This window comes from Mobula birostris, chromosome 8 (assembly GCF_030028105.1).
Source record: "Mobula birostris isolate sMobBir1 chromosome 8, sMobBir1.hap1, whole genome shotgun sequence".
Lineage (NCBI taxonomy): Eukaryota > Metazoa > Chordata > Chondrichthyes > Myliobatiformes > Myliobatidae > Mobula > Mobula birostris.
The window spans coordinates 5301181-5318047 of NC_092377.1; the positions used below are offsets into that span (position 1 = coordinate 5301181).

The 16867-nt window shown below is 47.5% G+C and overlaps 1 pseudogene; it reads right to left on the bottom strand.

Annotated features, from left to right (window-relative positions):
- Positions 1–8957: 8957 nt before the first annotated feature.
- LOC140201122 (tripartite motif-containing protein 16-like) overlaps positions 8958–16867 on the bottom strand; it is a 33506-nt pseudogene continuing 25596 nt past the window's right edge.

Consider the following 16867-nt stretch of genomic DNA (forward strand, 5'->3'; position numbering starts at 1 on the left):
GAGGGACAGAGTTACCTGGACACTCTGTTTGAGGAGGTAGACACACCCATTAGATTAGCTGCCTCAAATTCGGTCTGAGGTCAGGGATAAGAGAGTGTGACTGTGATTGAGTCAAGTAGTGGGATCCAAGTGACAGTGCTGGAGGAACCTCAGCCCTTGAGCTGGTCTGAGATTCTTGCTCCCTGTGTGGATGAGAGTGGGGCTGTAGGAAGGATGAGCAACCTAACTGTGGCACTGTGGTGCAGGGAGCCATTCAAGAGTGGGGAGAGAAGAGAAATGTAATGGTAATTAGGGATAGTATAGTCAGGGGAATAGACAGAGTTCTCTGTCGCGAGCATACAGCGTCCCAAAGGCTGTGTTACCTGCCTGGTGCCCGGGTCTGGGACATCAAATCTGACCTACGGAGGAATTTTCAGTGGGAGGGGAAAGATCCAGTTGTCGTGGTCCATGTGGGTATCAACAACATAGGTGGAATGAGGAAAGGGGTTCTGCAGAGGGAATTTGAGCAGCTAGTGAATAAAGTGAAAAGCAGAACCAAAAAGGTGGTAATCTCTGGATTACTACCTGAGCCACGTGCAAATTGGCATAGGGTCAAGAAGATTAGAGAGTTAAATGTGTGGCTCGAGGATTAGTGTGGGAGAAGTGGGTTTGAATTCATGAGAAACTGGCACCAGTACGGGGGAAGGAGGGAGCCGATCCATTGGGAGGGGCTCCACCTGAATCATGTTGGGACCTGGATCCTGGTGAATCACATAATGAGGGCGGTAGACAGCTTTAGCTAAATAGCAGGGGGTGAGTTCAACAGATTGAAGAAGTGTGGATAAAGTAACAGAGAGAAGTGTGGATGAATATAAAGTGAAAGCAACAGTTAAAAAGGAGAAAAGTAAGAGTGGAGTGCAGAAAAGTCAAGTGAGACCGGAGAAGATTCACCAGAATGATTCCAGGAATTAAAGGGTAACCGGATGAGGAACATCTGGCAGCTCTTGGGCTGTATTCCCTGGAGTTCAGGAGAATGAGGGAGGATCTCATAGAAACATTCCTGAACTGATTAGATATGGCTAAGTTATTTCCCATTGAAGGGGAGTTTAGGACAAGAGGGCACAACTTCAGGATTGAAGGATGGCCATTTTGAATAGAGATGTGGAGAAATTACTTTAGTCAGACAGTGGTAAATCTGCGGAATTTGTTGCCACAAGTGGCTGTGCAGGCCAAGTCATTGGGTGCATTTAAGGCAGAGATAGATAGGTTCTTGATTAACCAGGGCGTCAAGGGGTATGGGGAGAAGGCAGGGGAGTGGGGTGACTGGAAGAACTGGATTAACCCGTGGTTGAATGGTGGAGCAGACTAATTGGACTGAATGGCCTACTTCTGCTCCTGTACCTTATGATCTTATGGTCTAAGTACAAAAGAGACAAAGATTACAGGAGTTTAAAAGCAAAGTGAGTGCAAGGTCGCTTTATCTGAATGCTTATGGTATTTGAAATGGGGCCGTAAACTTGTGACACAAATCAGTACAAAGGACTATGGTTTAGTGACCATTACGGAAACATGGTTGCATGGTGGAGAGGATTGGGAATTAAATATCCAAGGATATCAGGTAATAAGGAAAGATGGGCAAAAAGGTAAGGGAAGTGTGATAGCCATCTTAATTAAGGATGAGGTAGGGCAATAGTGAGAGATGATATAAGATCTAAGGAGCAGATTATCGAATCCATCTGGGTAGAGATTAGGAATGGTAAAGGGGAAAAAAAATGACTGGTGGGAGTTGTCCACCGACCACCAAATACTAACATTACAGTGGCACAGGCAATAAACTGAGAAATATCTGATGCATGTGAAAATGGAACAGCAGTCATCATGGGGAACTTTAACTTGCACATAGATTGGGAGAATCAAGTTGGTGGGGGCAGTCTTGAGGAGGACTTCATAGAATGCATGATGGCTTTCTTGCACAGAATGTTACTGAATCTACAAGGGAACGTGCTATCTTAGATCTGGTCCTGTGCATTGAGACAGGTAAAATTAGCAATCTTGCAGTTAGGGAGCCCCTTGGAAGGAGTCATCACAGAGGGTTCAATAGTTTGAACTAAAGCCAGTGTATTATGCCTAAATCAGGGAGACTACAATGGGATAAGGAATAAACTTGGACAGGGTAAACTTGCAACAGAGGCTATATGGTGGGACGGTTATGGAACAGCGGAATACCTTCATAGAACATAGAAAACCTACAGCACAATACCGAACCTTCAGCCCACAAAGTTGTAGCGAACATGTACTTACCTTAGAAATTACCTAGGGTACCCATAGCCCTCTATTTTTCTAAGCTCCATGTACCTATCCAGGAGTCTCTTAAAAGACCCTATCGTATCCACCTCCACCACTGTCGCTGGCAGCCGATACCACATACTCACCACTCTCTGCATAAAAAACTTACCTCTGACATCTTCTCTGTACCTTCTTTCAAGCACCTTAAAACTGTGTCCTCTCATGCCAGCCATTTCAGAGCTTTTTCATGGTACTCAACAAAGGTTAAAAGCAAGGACAGTAAGGATGGGGAGAGCCAGCCTTGGATAACTAAGGAAATAAAGGAGGGCATCAACCTAAAAACTCATGTGTACAAAGTCACCAAGTAGTGGGAAACTGGAAGATTGGAAAAACTTTTAAAAAGTAGCAAAGAACCACTAACCAAGCAATAAAGAAAGGGAAGCTAGATTATGAAAATAAACTAGCACAAAATATAGAAATGGTTAGTAGAAGTTTTTATAATTATATAAATTGGAAAAGGGTGGCTAAAGTGAACATAGTCCCTTGGAGGACAGCAAAGTGGAACTGATATCAGGTAATGAGGAAATGTCCGAGGCTTTGAATGACTATTTTGTTTCAGTCTTCATGGTGGAGGATATGTCTAACATGCCAAAGAGATGATATGGATGCGATGGGAGTTGAGGACCTCGATACAATAGCTATCACTAAAGAAGTAGTGCTGAGCAAACTTGTGGGCCTACAGATAGATAAGTCCCCTGGTCCTGATGGGATGCATCCCAGGGTACTGAACAAACTGGCAGAGGTTATTGTCGAGACATTGGTGATAATTTACCAAAATTCTCTAGACTCTGGGCAGGTCCCAGCAGATTAGAAGAAGGTGAATTTCACACCATTGTTCAAAACAGGATGTAGCCAAAAGGCAGGTAACTATAGGCCAGTTGATTTAATATCTGCAGCATGGAAAATACTTGAAGTTATTAAAGAAGAAATAGCGAGGCAGATGCAGCATGGATTCAGCAAGGGCAGGTCCTGTTCAACAAACTTACTGGAGTCCTTTGAGGATATAACAAGCGCAGTGGATAGAGGGTAACAGATGGATGTTATTTACTTGGATTTCCAGAAGGTGTTTGATAAGGTGCCACATAAAAGATTTATCCATAAGATATGGATGCATAGAGTTTAGGGTGATATACTAGTATGGATAGAGGATTGGTTAACCAATAGAAAGTAGAGAGTTGGGATACATGGATGTTTTTCTGGTTGGCAATCAGTGTTGAGTGGTTTACCACAGGGGTCTGTGCTGGGCCCGCATCTGTTCATGAGATACATTAACAATTTGGAAGAGAGGCAGAGTGTAGTGTACCCAAGTTTTCTGATGGCACTAAATTGAGTGGAAATGCAAATTTTTGCAGAGGATATAGAGAGCCTGCAGAGAGATGTAGGTAGGTTAAGTGAGTGGGCAAGGGTCTGGCAGATGGAGTACAGTCTTGATAAATGTGAGGTTATCCACTTTGGTACAAAGAATCGAAGATAGAATTATTATTTAAATGGTGAAAAATTACAGAATGCTGTTGTGCAGAGGGACTTGGGAGTGCTTGTGCATGAATCGTAAAAGGTTGGTTTGCAGTTGGCATGTTGGCCTTCATTGCTAGAGGGATTGCATTTAAGAGCAGGGAGGTTATGTTGCAACTATACAGAGTGCTGGTGAGGCTGCACCTGGAGTATTGATTGCAGTTCTGGTCTCCTTAGCTGAGGAAGAATATACTGGCTTTGGAGGTGGTGCAGAGGAGGTTCACCAGGTTGATTCCAGGGATGAAGAGGTGAAATTATGAGGAGAGATTAAGTCACCTAGGACTGTACACACCAGAATTCAGACGAATAAGAGATCTTATAGAAACATTAAAATTATGGAAGGGATAGATAAGATAGAGGCAGGAAAGTTGTTTCCACTGGTAGGTGAGACTAGAACTAGGGGACATAACCTCAAGATCTAGGGGAGTAAATTTAGGACAAAGATGAGGAGGAACTGCTTTTCCCAAAGAATGGTGAATCTGTGGAATTATCTGCCCAATGAAGCAGTGAAGGCTACCTCAGTAAGTATACTTAAGACAAGGTGAGATAGATTTTTGCATAGAAGGGAAATTGAGGGTATGGGGGAAAGGCGGGTCGGTGGAGATGAATCCGTGGCCAGATCAGCCATGATCTTATTGAATGGCGGAGCAGGCTTGACGAACCAGATGGCCAACTCCTGCTCCTCTTTACTCGTGTTCGCCCGTTGGTCTATCGAAATGCTCTCCGGATACAGCTGTAAAATGTCGAATCCTCTGAGCCTTTAACACTGAAGTAATCTCAGTCAATGGACTTTTCTATTCTACCACGCGAAGTCAATGCCGGAGGCCTGCACGGGTGAGATCTACACTGAGAGGCTGTCTACAAGAAGGGTCAGAGCCATCTCTATTTCCTGAGGAGATTGAAGTCCTTTAACATCTGCCGGACGATGCTGAGGATGTTCTACGAGTCTGTGGTGGCCAGTGCGATCATGTTTGCTGTTGTGTGCTGGGGCAGCAGGCTGAGGGTGGCAGACACCAACAGAATCAACAAACTCATTCGTAAGGCCAGTGATGTTGTGGGGATGGAACTGGACTCTCTGACGGTGGTGTCTGAAAAGAGGATGCTGTCCAAGTTGCATGCCATCTTGGACAATGTCTCCCATCCACTACATAATGTACTGGATGGGCACAGGAGTACATTCAGCCAGAGACTCATTCCACCTAGATGTAACACAGAGCGTCATAGGAAGTCATTCCTGCCTGTGGCCATCAAACTTTACAACTCCTCCCTTGAAGGGTCAGACACCCTGAGCCAGTAGGCTGGTCCTGGACTTATTTCCTGGCATAATTTACATATTACTATTTAACTATTTATGGTTTTATTACTATTTAATTATTTATGGTGCAACTGTAACGAAAACCAATCCCCCGTCCCCCCCCCCCCCCACCCCGCTCCGGGATCAATAAAGTATGACTATGACTACTATGACTATGACTAGATCCAAGGCCCCCGTTCTGTGGCGAGCCAAGGGGATGACGACCTCTCCACTTAAAACACCCCTGCACATGTTTCCCGTCATCGTCGAATAGGAAGGACAGCCACCAATCCCAGTCAATATTTAGAAAATTGAAATGTCGCTGCTATTATAAATGGTCCCCTTTGTCCCGCCTTCCCTCCTCCACGCCTCTGCCGCAAGAATTCCGGGAAACCTCAACAATTCCGTGGATCCCATCGGAGCTCACACTGGCTCCACAGGATTCGCCACGAACCAAGCTGAATGGAAATTCCCCTGAGCTCCAGGCTGCGAGCAGCGGAGGGAGACAGCGAGCAACTGCGCGGCGAAAACGAAACTCGCCCCTGATTTCCCGGAATACAGACCGATTCCCGGTCGCTCAGTGTGAAACAGGAAACTGACTGTCAGCCAAAATGGAAACACAGAGGAAGGTATCTACGGGCGGGGAGTCCCGGCGCAAGAGGGGAGCCTACTGATAACATCCCGGGTCCACGGGGGGAGACACCATTAGAGGGAGGGTGGTCTATGGGGGAGTTCACGATGCAGGGAGAGGGGTCTTCGGGCTCAGGTCACAACGCGGGGAGAGGGTCCTAACAGGGGATATCCCGGCGAAGGGGGGGGGGGGGGTTGTGAGGGGAGGGTGTCTACAGGGGGGAGGTACCGGCGCAGGTGTATTTGTCTACAGGGGAGTTTTCAGCGCATTGGGAGTGGGGGTTCTATGGGGGAGATAGCGGCGCAGGGAGAGGAGTCTACGGGGAGATCCCAATGCAAGGAGAGTTGTCTTTAGCGGGAGAGACTGGAAGGGTTACGCACGTGGAAAGAGATCCACAAAGGTGGAAATGAGTAAATCCACGGAGCATCAGGAATTCTGCAGATGCTGGAAATTCAAGCAACACGCACCAAAGTTGCTGGTGAACGCAGCAGGCCAGGCAGCATCTCTAGGAAGAGGTACAGTCGACGTTTTGGGCCGAGACCCTTCGTCAGGACTAACTGAAGGAAGAGCTAGTAAGAGATTTGGAAGTGGGAGGGGGAGAGAGAGATCCAAAATGATAGGAGAAGACAGGAGGGGGAGGGATGGAGCCAAGAGCTGGACAGGTGACTGGCAAAAGGGATATGAAACGATCATGGGACAGGAGGCCCAGGGAGAAGGAAAAGGGGGGGGGGAATCCAGAGGATGGGCAAGGGGTATAGTCAGAGGGACAGAGGGAGAAAAAGGAGAGAGAGAGAAAGAATGTGTGCATATAAATAAATAACCAAAGGGGTACTAGGGGGAGGTGGGGCATTAGCGGAAGTTAGAGAAGTCGATGTTCATGCCATCAGGTTGGAGACTACCCAGACAGAATATAAGGTGTTGTTCCTCCAACCTGAGTGTGGCTTCATCGTTACAGTAGAGGAGGCCGTGGATAGACATATCAGAATGGGAATGGGATGTGGAATTAAAATGTGTGGCCACTGGGAGATCCTGCTTTCTCTGGCGGACAGAGCGTAGGTGTTCAGCAAAATGATCTCCCAGTCTGCGTCGGGTCTCGCCAATATATAAAAGGCCACATCGGGAGCACCAGACGCAGTATATCACACCAGCCGACTCAGAGGTGAAGTGTCGCCTCACCTGGAAGGACTGTCTGGGGCCCTGAATGGTAGTGAGGGAGGAAGTGTAAGGACATGTGTAGCACTTGTTCCGCTTTCAAGGATAAGTGCCAGGAGGGAGATCAGTGGGGAGGGATGGGGGGGGGGGGAACGAATGGACAAGGGAGTTGCGTAGGGAGCGATCCTTGCAGAAAGCAGAGGGAGGGGAGGGAAAGATGTGCTTAGTGGTGGGATCCCGTTGGAGGTGGCGGAAGTTACGGAGAATAATATGTTGGACCCGGAGGCTGGTGGGGTGGTAGGTGAGGACCAGGGGAACCCTATTCCTAGTGGGGTGACGGGAGTATGGAGTGAGAGCAGATGTGCATGAAATGGGGGAGATGTGTTTGAGAGCAGAGTTGATGGTGGAGGAAGGGAAGCCCCTTTCTTTAAAAAAGGAGGACATCTCCCTCGTCCTGGAATGAAAAGCCTCATCCTGAGAGCAGATACGGTGGAGACAGACGAATTGCGAGAAGCGGATGGCATTTTCGCGGAATAGTCCAGATTGCTGTGAGAGTCAGTCGGCTTATAGTAGACATCAGTAGATAAGCTGTCTCCGGAGATAGAGACAGAAAGATCTAGAAAGGGGAGGGAGGTGTTGGAAATGGACCAGGTAAACTTGAGGGCAGGGTGAAAGTCGGAGGCAAAGTTAATAAAGTCAACGAGCTCAGCATGCGTGCAGGAAGCAGCGCCAATGCAGTCGTCGATGTAGCGAAGGAAAAGTGGGAAGCAGATACCAGAATAGGTTTGGAACATAGATCGTTCCATAAAGCCAACAAAAAGACAGGCATAGCTAGGACCCATACGGGTGCCCATGGCTACACCTTTAGTTTGGAGGAAGTGGGAGGAGCCAAGGAGAAATTATTAAGAGTAAGGACTAATTCCGCTAGACGGAGCAGTGGTGGTAGAGATAGAGGTACATGCCCTTACACTTCCTCCCTCACCACCATTCAGGGCCCCAGACAGTCCTTCCAGGTGAGGCGACACTTACCTGTGAGTCGGCTGGGGTGATATACTGCGTCCGGTGCTCCCGATGTGGCATTCTATATATCGGCGAGACCCAACGCAGACTGGGAGATCGTTTTGCTGAACACCTGCGCTCTGTACACCCGAGAAAGCAGGAACTCCCAGTGGCCACACATTTTAATTCCACATCCCATTCCCATTCTGATATGTCTATCCACGGCCTCCTCTACTGTCAAGATGAAGCCACACTCAGGTTGGAGGAACAACACCTTATATTCCGCCTGGGTAGCCTCCAAACTGATGGCATTAACATTGACTTCTCTAACTTCCGCTGATACCCCTTCTCCCCCTCGTACCCCATCCGTTATTTATTTATATACACACATTCTTTCTCTTTTTCTCCCTCTATCCCTCTGACTAATCCCCTTGCCCATCCTCTGGGGTTTTCTCCCCTCCCCCTTTTCCTTCTCCCTGGGCCTCCTGTCCCATGATCCTCTCATATCCCTTTTGCCAATCAACTGTCCAGCTCTTGGCTCCATCCCTCCCCCTCCTGTCTTCACCCATCATTTTGGATCTCCCCCTCCCCCTCCCACTTTCATATCTCTTACTAGCTCTTCCTTCAGTTAGTCCTGACAAAGGGTCTCAGCCCAAAACATCGACTGTACCTCTTCCTAGGGATGCTGCCTGGCCTGCTGAATCCACGGAGCAGGTCGTGGCGTAGAGAGGGGTCTAACGGGGAGGACCTGGCACAGGGGGAGAGAGAGAGAGAGAGAGAGAGGGGGGTTCAGGTGCAAGAACTGGGCTCCACGGGCAACCTTCTGGTGCAGCAAGAGGGGTCAGCAGACAGAAAGGTCGATATGTGAGGTCCTGGGGCAAAAAGAGGGATATTTGGGGGGGATAGTGTTACGTTACACGGAGAGAGGTCCATGGGGGCGGGGGGGGGGTCACGGAGCGGGAAAGGGTCTTCTGCAGAGGTCCCAACAACGAACGTCAGGGTAGGTCCCAAAGAAAGAAGGGCAGACAACTCTTGCGATGCCTGATACACATTCAAATTTATTCAGTTCTCCAGCAGTGCACACTGACACAAGTACTCCAATACATAGTGACACCTCTACAGTATGCAGTTCTGGAATATCAAAATTAGCGCAGAGAATAACCTTGCTATTATTGAAATGTAACTACATCAATAAATACTGAATATTCTGGATACAACTTCAATAGGTGCTATATAAAAAAGTGCAGATGACTAAAACCTGACATAAAACTGAGTACGTTGAAAAGAATCAGCAGGTTAACCAGCATCTACAGAGAGAGAAGCTGAGTTAATCCCAGAGACAGAAGGCCTTTGTCAAAGCATCAGTTAGCATGACTTCAGTGGTTGGGAAGATGTTGCAGTCCATTATTAAGGATGAAGTTTTGAGGTACTTGGAAGCACATGATAAAATATGCCAAAGTCAGAACATGTCCTAAAGGGGAAATCTTACCTGACAAACCTATTGGAATTCTTTGAGGAAATAACCCAGCAGGATAGACAAAGGAGAGTCAGTGGATGTTGTTTACTTGGATTTTCAGAAAATCTGACAAGGTGACATATATGAGGCTGCTAAACAAGAGCCCATGCTAACACAGCTGCCAGTGGTGTTCCGCAGGGACCAGTATTGGGGCCACTTCCTTTCATGTTGTACATCAATGATCTGTCTGACAGAATTGAAGGCTTTTTGGCCATGTTTGCAGACATCACAAAGAGAGGGGCAGGTCGTGTTGAGGAAGCAGGGACAATGCAGAACTGTTTCGGACTTAAGAAAGATTGGGATAATGGACTAAAGAAGTGGCAGATGGAATACAGTGGATGGAAGTATATAGTCATCCATTTTGGAAGATGGAATAAAGGTGTAGACGCTGTCCTAAATGGCCGGGGGGGGGGGGGGGAGAGAGAAAATTCAAAAATCAGAGGTGCAAAAAAATTTGGCAGTCCTTGTGAAGGATTCGCTAAAGTTTAACTTGCAAGTTGCGTTGGTAGTAAGGAAGACAAATGTAATTTTAGCCTTCATTTCAAGAGGACTAGAACACAAAAGCAGGGATGTAATGGTGAGGCTGTATAAGGCACTGGTCAGACTGGACTCAGAATATTGAGAGTAGTTTTGGGCCCTTATATCAGAAAAGATGTACTGGCATTGGACAGCAGAAGTTCACAAGATGTATTCCAGAAATGAAAGGGTTAATGTATGAGGACTATTGGATGGCTCTGGATCTCTAATTGCTGGAGTTTAGAAGAATGAAGGTGATCTAATTGAAACCTGCTGAATGGACTAGACAGAGTGTATGTGGCGAGGGTATTTCCTATAGTGGGGGAGTCTATAGTCCTAGAGGCCACAGTTGCAGAATGAAAGAACATCCCTTTAGAACAGAGGTGTGGAGGAGTTTCTTTTGCCAGAGTTACTTGCCATTCTCAATCTGATATATCCGTCCACGGCATCCCTCACTGCTACGGTGAGGCCACTCCCGGAGTCTCCAACCTGATGGCTTAAACATCTTTTTTTCTCTAACTTCAGGTTATTTCTTCTCCCTGCCCTCCCACCAATTGCCATAGGAGTTGTAGAGAGAAACTGATTGGGTATATTTAAAACTGAGGTTGATAGGGTCTTGATTAGTTAGAGCATCAAAGGTTATGGGGAGAGGGCAGGAGAATGGGGTTAGGAGGGTTAATAAAGCAGCCATGATAGAATGGTGGGGAAGATTTAGCAGGCCAAATTGCCTAAAACCTGCTCCTATATCTTATGATCAACAGTCTCCTGTGCCTCCAAGAACACAAGCTAATTTTGAGTGGAGGAGAACTGGGATTGAGTGGGGTTGAATACATGGAATATCTCCAATAGGGTGAGGCTAGATAATATCACGAGGTGGTTGGGGCAGTTTTTTGCTGTCGTGTCTATGGTGCATGTTGACACTAGCAAGAATATGGAACAGAGAGTCACAGAACACTTCTGAACAGAAACAGGCCCTTCGGCCTATCTACTCCATGCTGATTAACTCTGCCTGGTCCCATCAACCTGCACCTGGACCAGAGCCCTGAGTGAAGAAGGTGACATGCCCCACACATCAGACTGGAGGAGTACTGAGAATGACAGCGATGTTGTGGCTGTGGAAAACCTGAGTTACAAGGGAATATTGAATCGTTCAACTTTGCTTGAAATGTAGAAGCTTGAGGGGACATTTGACCGAGGTATACAAAGCTCTGAGGGGTATAGATAGGGTAAATGCAAGCAGGCTTTTTATATGGAGGTTGGGTGGGACTACAAATAGAGGTCATGGGCAAGGCTGAAAGGTGAAATATTTAAGAGGAAGCTGGGGGGAAAGTCCTTCACTCACAGGGTGGTGTGAGTGTGGAACGAGCAGCCAGCAGAAACAGTGGATGCTTCTGGATTGAAGCATTAAAGAGAAGCTGGGAAGGTACCTGGATGGGAGAGGTATGAATGGCTATGGCTCAGACGCAGGTCAATGGGATGAGACAAAATAACAGTTCAGCACAGACCAGATGGGCCAAAGGGCTTCTTTCTGTGCTGTACAGCTCCACGACTGTGAGAACAAGTTCACCCATGGGTTGTGCGAGTGCAGAGGAACTGATTGGATCTCTTTTCAAGGAAGACAAAGAAGCCCAACTTGCCTCATGAACTCAAGTACAGTCCCTTGGGTCTTCCCAGCAGGGGATGGAAGTATCAAGACATTGTATACCATGCCTTAAGACCATACGCTATACGAGTGAGGGTGAACCAGATAAGGACAGGGAACTGGAAAGAGATCAACCAGTGTCAGAGAAATAACTGCAGAATGATGGAGTCCAGAAGAAATGTTTGGTTGGGACAAGGCTGAGCTGTCTCCATGGTCCAATAGTAAATATTCAAAACCAGTGCACAGTGATAATCACGGAGCGTGTGGACAGACATCACCAAGTGCCCTCACCACCCAAGCCATGCTCCCTTTCCAGGGCGACCAGCAGGGAGGACATAGAGGAGATTAGACCCAACATTCTACGAGCAGCTTCTTCTCCTAACAGGGCACCGTTTTGGGAAAGGTTGAACAGGTTCAGACTTTATTCCCTGGGGCGTAGGAGAATGAGGGGAGATTTGATAGAGGTACACGAAATTATAAAGGGTAAATGCAAGTAGGCTTTTTTCCACTGAGATTCGGTGAAACTAGAACTAGATGTCATAGGTTAAGGATGAAAGATGAAATGTTTACAGTGATAGAAAAGTAGAGCACAGAAAAAGGCCCTTCGTCCCATCTAGTCCATGCCTAACCACTTAAACTGCTTATTCCCATCAATTTGCACTGGGACCAGAGCCCTTCGTACCCCTCCCATCTTTGTAACTATCCAAATGTCACTTAAACATTGAAAATCAAGCTTACATGTACCCCACTATGTCAGCAGCTTATTCACACTCTAATTACCCTCTGAGTGAAGAAGTTTCCCCTCATGTTGCCCTTAAACTTTTCACCCTTAACCCATTTCCATTGAGAGTGGGGGAGATTCAAACAAGAGGACACGAGTTGAGATTTAAGGGGCAAAAGTTTAGGGGTAACACGAGGGGGATCTTCTTTACTCAGAGAGTGGTAGCTGCGTAGAACGAGCTTCCAGCAGAAGTGGTTGAGGCAGGTTCGATGTTGTCATTTAAAGTTAAATTGGACAGCTATATCGACAGGAAAGGAATGGAGGGTTATGGGCTGAGTGCAAGTCGGTGGGACTAGGTGAGAGTAAGAGTTCAGCACGGACTAGAAGGACCGAGATGGCCTGTTTCCGTGCTGTAATTGTTATATGGTTATATGACCTCTATTTTTAGTCCCACCCAACCTCAGTGGAAAAAGCCTACTTGCAATTACCCTATCTTTACCCCTCATAATTTTGCATACCTCTATCAAATCTCCTTTCACTTTCCTGCTCTCATAGGAACACTGTCCTAACCTATTCAATCTTTCCTTATAACTCAGGTACTCCAGACCCAGCAACATTCATGTAAATTTTCTCAGTATTCTTTCAACCTTGATTACATCTTTCCTGTAAGTTGGTGACCAACGACTGCATACAATACTCCAAACTTAGCCTCATCGATGTTTTAAACAATTTCAACATAATATCCTATCTATACTTAATGCATTGATTTATGAAGGCCAATGTGCCAAAAGCTTTCTTTACCAACATATCTACCCATGATGCCACTTTCGATGAATTATGGATCTGTATTCCTAGATCGCTTTGTTCTACCTCACTCCTCAGTGCCCTACCATTCACTGTACAAGACCTACTCTTGTTGGTCCTGCCTAAGTGCAACACCACACACTTATCTGCATTAAATTCCCACTACCATTTTTCATCCCATTTTTCCCAGCTGATCCAGATCCCCCTGCAAGCCATGGCAGTCTTCCTCACTGCCCGCTACATCCCCAACCTTGGTGTCATCTGCAAATTTCCTGATCCAGTTAACCACATCATCAACTGAGTTGCTGATAGAGACGGCAAACAACAGACCCAGCACCAATCCCTGCGGCACTGCAAAAAGTCACAGGCCTCCAGTCGGAGAGGCAAACATCTACTACCGGGGGCAGCCAAGGGCAGCATCTTCACTCAGAAGCTGGTGAGTGTGGAACAAGCTGACAGCAGAAGTGGTGAATGTGGCTTCAATTTCAACATTTAAGAGAAGTATATGGCAGAAGTACATGGGTGGGTATAGAGGGCTAGGAGGCAGGAGCAGGCCGATAGGACTGGGTACATCAAAGGTACCCAGCCCAAGGGGTATGCTTTTATGAATTTCTGACTACGACCTTCTGCCATCAAATTTCTGACAGGTTAATAAACCCACCAATACTACCTGGTTGAGGCTCTATAAGGCGCTGGTGAGACCTCACTTGGAGTACTGTGGGCAGTTTTGGTCTCCTTATTTAAGAAAGGATGTGCTGACGTTGGAGAGGGTGCAGAGAAGATTCACTAGAATGATTCCGGGAATGAGAGGGTTAACATATGAGGAACGTTTGTCCGCTCTTGGACTGTATTCTTTGGAGTTTAGAAGAATGAGGGGAGACCTCATAGAAACATTTTGAATGTTAAAAGGCATGGACAGAGTGGATGTGGCAGAGTTGTTTCCCATGATGGGGGAGTCTAGTACGAAAGGGCATGACTTAAGGTTTGAAGGGCGCCCATTCAGAACAGAAATGCGAAGAAATTTTTTTAGTCAGAGGGTGGTGAATTTATGGAATTTGTTGCCACGGGTGGCAGTGGAGGCCAAGTCATTGGATGTATTTAAGGCAGAGATTGATAGGTATCTAAGTAGCCAGGACATCAAAGGTTATGGTGAGAAGGCGGGGGAGTGGGACTCAATAGGAGAATGGATCAGATCATGATAAAATGTCAGAGCAGACTCGATGGGCCAAATGGCCGACTTCTGCTCCTTTGTCTTATGGTCTTATGGTTATTTGTTGCATCGTTTATTTGGTAGTTCACAGTCATTCTGTGTCTTTGCACTGTACGGCTGCAGCACAACAACTGACTTCAAAACATACGAGTCAGTGGGAATAAACCTGATCCAGATTCGAGGAGGAAAACCCAACATCACCTCAGTGTCTTCGCCTCTAAGCCTCAGCAAAGCTTCAGCAACAGAGGGCAATAAAATGTGCCAGAAATCAGTTACTTTCTGCACTGACACGGTAAGGCCCAGCACAAGGATGCAGAATGGCCCCTCGTATGTAGAAAGGTCTATCATCCTCCGTCTGGGCCTGGTACAGCCTTCGGGCTCAATATCGGATTTTCCAACTTGCTTTCACTCTCCCTATATCAGAACTGCCCCTTTCAGCATCTACACCATCTATTGTGCTCTCTCGCCTAGTATCGTCTGACCTATTGGGCACGCCCTACTACAGTTCCACAAGGAACACTTTAACACATTTGTAGAAGTAATCTACTTCTAAGTGCCACATTAACCCATCCTATTGGAGATATTCATTTCATCCTATCCATCTCTCCCCAGTCCTCTCAGCGACTTAACCTGGCTTCCCTCACTGGAAGTGCTGCTTGACCTGCTGAGAATTTACAGCATTGTCCGTCTTTACTGCCACTGTTGAAGATGACATGAGGAAAACCCCGGGACAGCAGAGGCATCCTTGTAGCACCTGCGCCAGATTCTCATACCACAGATCGCAGGAGAAGGAAAGTCAGCTGGCTGCTGCGTTTGTCCTTCAGAAAGTGCTCCACTGCGAAAGGTCGCCCGGTTTGGGGGGGGGTCAGAGTTCAGGGGCACTGGGAGATGCTGAGTGTGGTATCACAGTAGACCCAGAAGGCCGGGTACATGGGTTCAGTGAAGGAGGCGTGGAACTGGTGGATGAGGGCAATCTGCTCAGCCACTCCATAGAAGGTGAGGGTGCCCGCCGGGCAGTTCAGGCACACCCCAATCCGCCCATACCTCCCCACCTGCAGCCTCGTCTCCTCATTGTCGTGCCAGGCCGAGACGTTGTTGTACCAGAACTCCACGCACCAGGAGTAGGGGTTGCGGCCCAGGATGCAGCAATTGTCCGAGCCCTTGCGGCGGATCCGGGCGTGGGTGACCCCGATCATAGCGTCGCCGTCGTTCAGCTCCACCTCCCAGTAGAACTGGCTGATGCTCAGGGGCTCGCAGCACAGCACCTGGGAGCACACGTCGAACCTCTCGGGGCAGGACTCGTACTCCTCCGACCTTGGGTAGATGTTGGTCACCCGCTGGTTGCTGTCACTCAGGCACAGCTCCTTCTGCACTGTTTTGGGGTCCAGTGAAAGCTGGCAGCGATCTGCGGAGACACGTACATAGATATAGAGATACCTTATTGACCCCAAAGGAAATTACAGTGTCACAGTAGCATTGCAAGTACACAGGTACAAAAAGAGATGGAGAAAGAATAAAAAATAAGTTACCACAGACAGTCTAACAGGAGGGGGTCATCACTTCCCTAGCTTTAGGTTGACTTATTACGGAGCCTAATGGCCGAGGGTAACAATAGGCACTCAGACACAAGGAATATCTCAGTCCTCACCAGCATCCACCCTACAGTGACTGCAGTGACGTCCCATGCAAACGTGGTAGCACAGCATCATAGCCATTAGCACAATGCTACGGGACACCAGCGATTGGGGTTCAATTTTGCCACTGTCTGTAAAGCATGAGCAATGATTTTTCTAACTTCCAGTAATTTCTCCCTTCCCCCTTTTTCTATTCCCCATTCTGGTTCCCCTCTTGCCCCTGCACATCTCCTCACCGGCCCATCACCACCTTCTGCTGTCCCTTTCTCCCACAGACTACCATCCTCTCCCATCAGATTCCTTCTTCCTCGGTCCTTTACCTTTTCCACCAATCACCTTCCAGTTTCCCACTTCATCCCCTCTCCCCTCATCTGTTTCAACCATCACCTCAGCAGGCCAGGCAGCGTCTATGGAAAAGAGGAAACAGTCGATGTTTTGGGCTAAGATCCTTCACTGGGACAAAAAAGATGAAGTCCAAGTAAGAAGGTGGGGGGAGGGGAGGAAGAAATATAGGGTAGTAGGTGATAGGTGAAATTGGGAGAGGGAGAGGGGTGGAGTAAAGAGCTGGGAAGTTGATTGATGAAAGGGATAAAGGGGTGGAGAAGGGGGAATCTGATAGGAGAGGGCAGAAGGCCATGGAAGAAAGGGAAGGGGGAGGAGCACCAGCCACAGGTGATGGACAGGTAAGGAGGCAAGATGAGAGGGGGGAATTGGGGTGGGGAATGGTGAAAAGGGGAGGGGGAGTCATTACTGGAAGTTCAAGAAGTCGATGCTTACGCCATCAGGTTGGAGGCTACTCAAGACAGAATACAAGATGTTGCTCCTCCAACCTGAGTGTGGCCTCATCACAGCAGCAGGAGGCCATGGACTGGCAGGTCGGAATGGGAATGGTTAGTAGAATTAAAATGGGG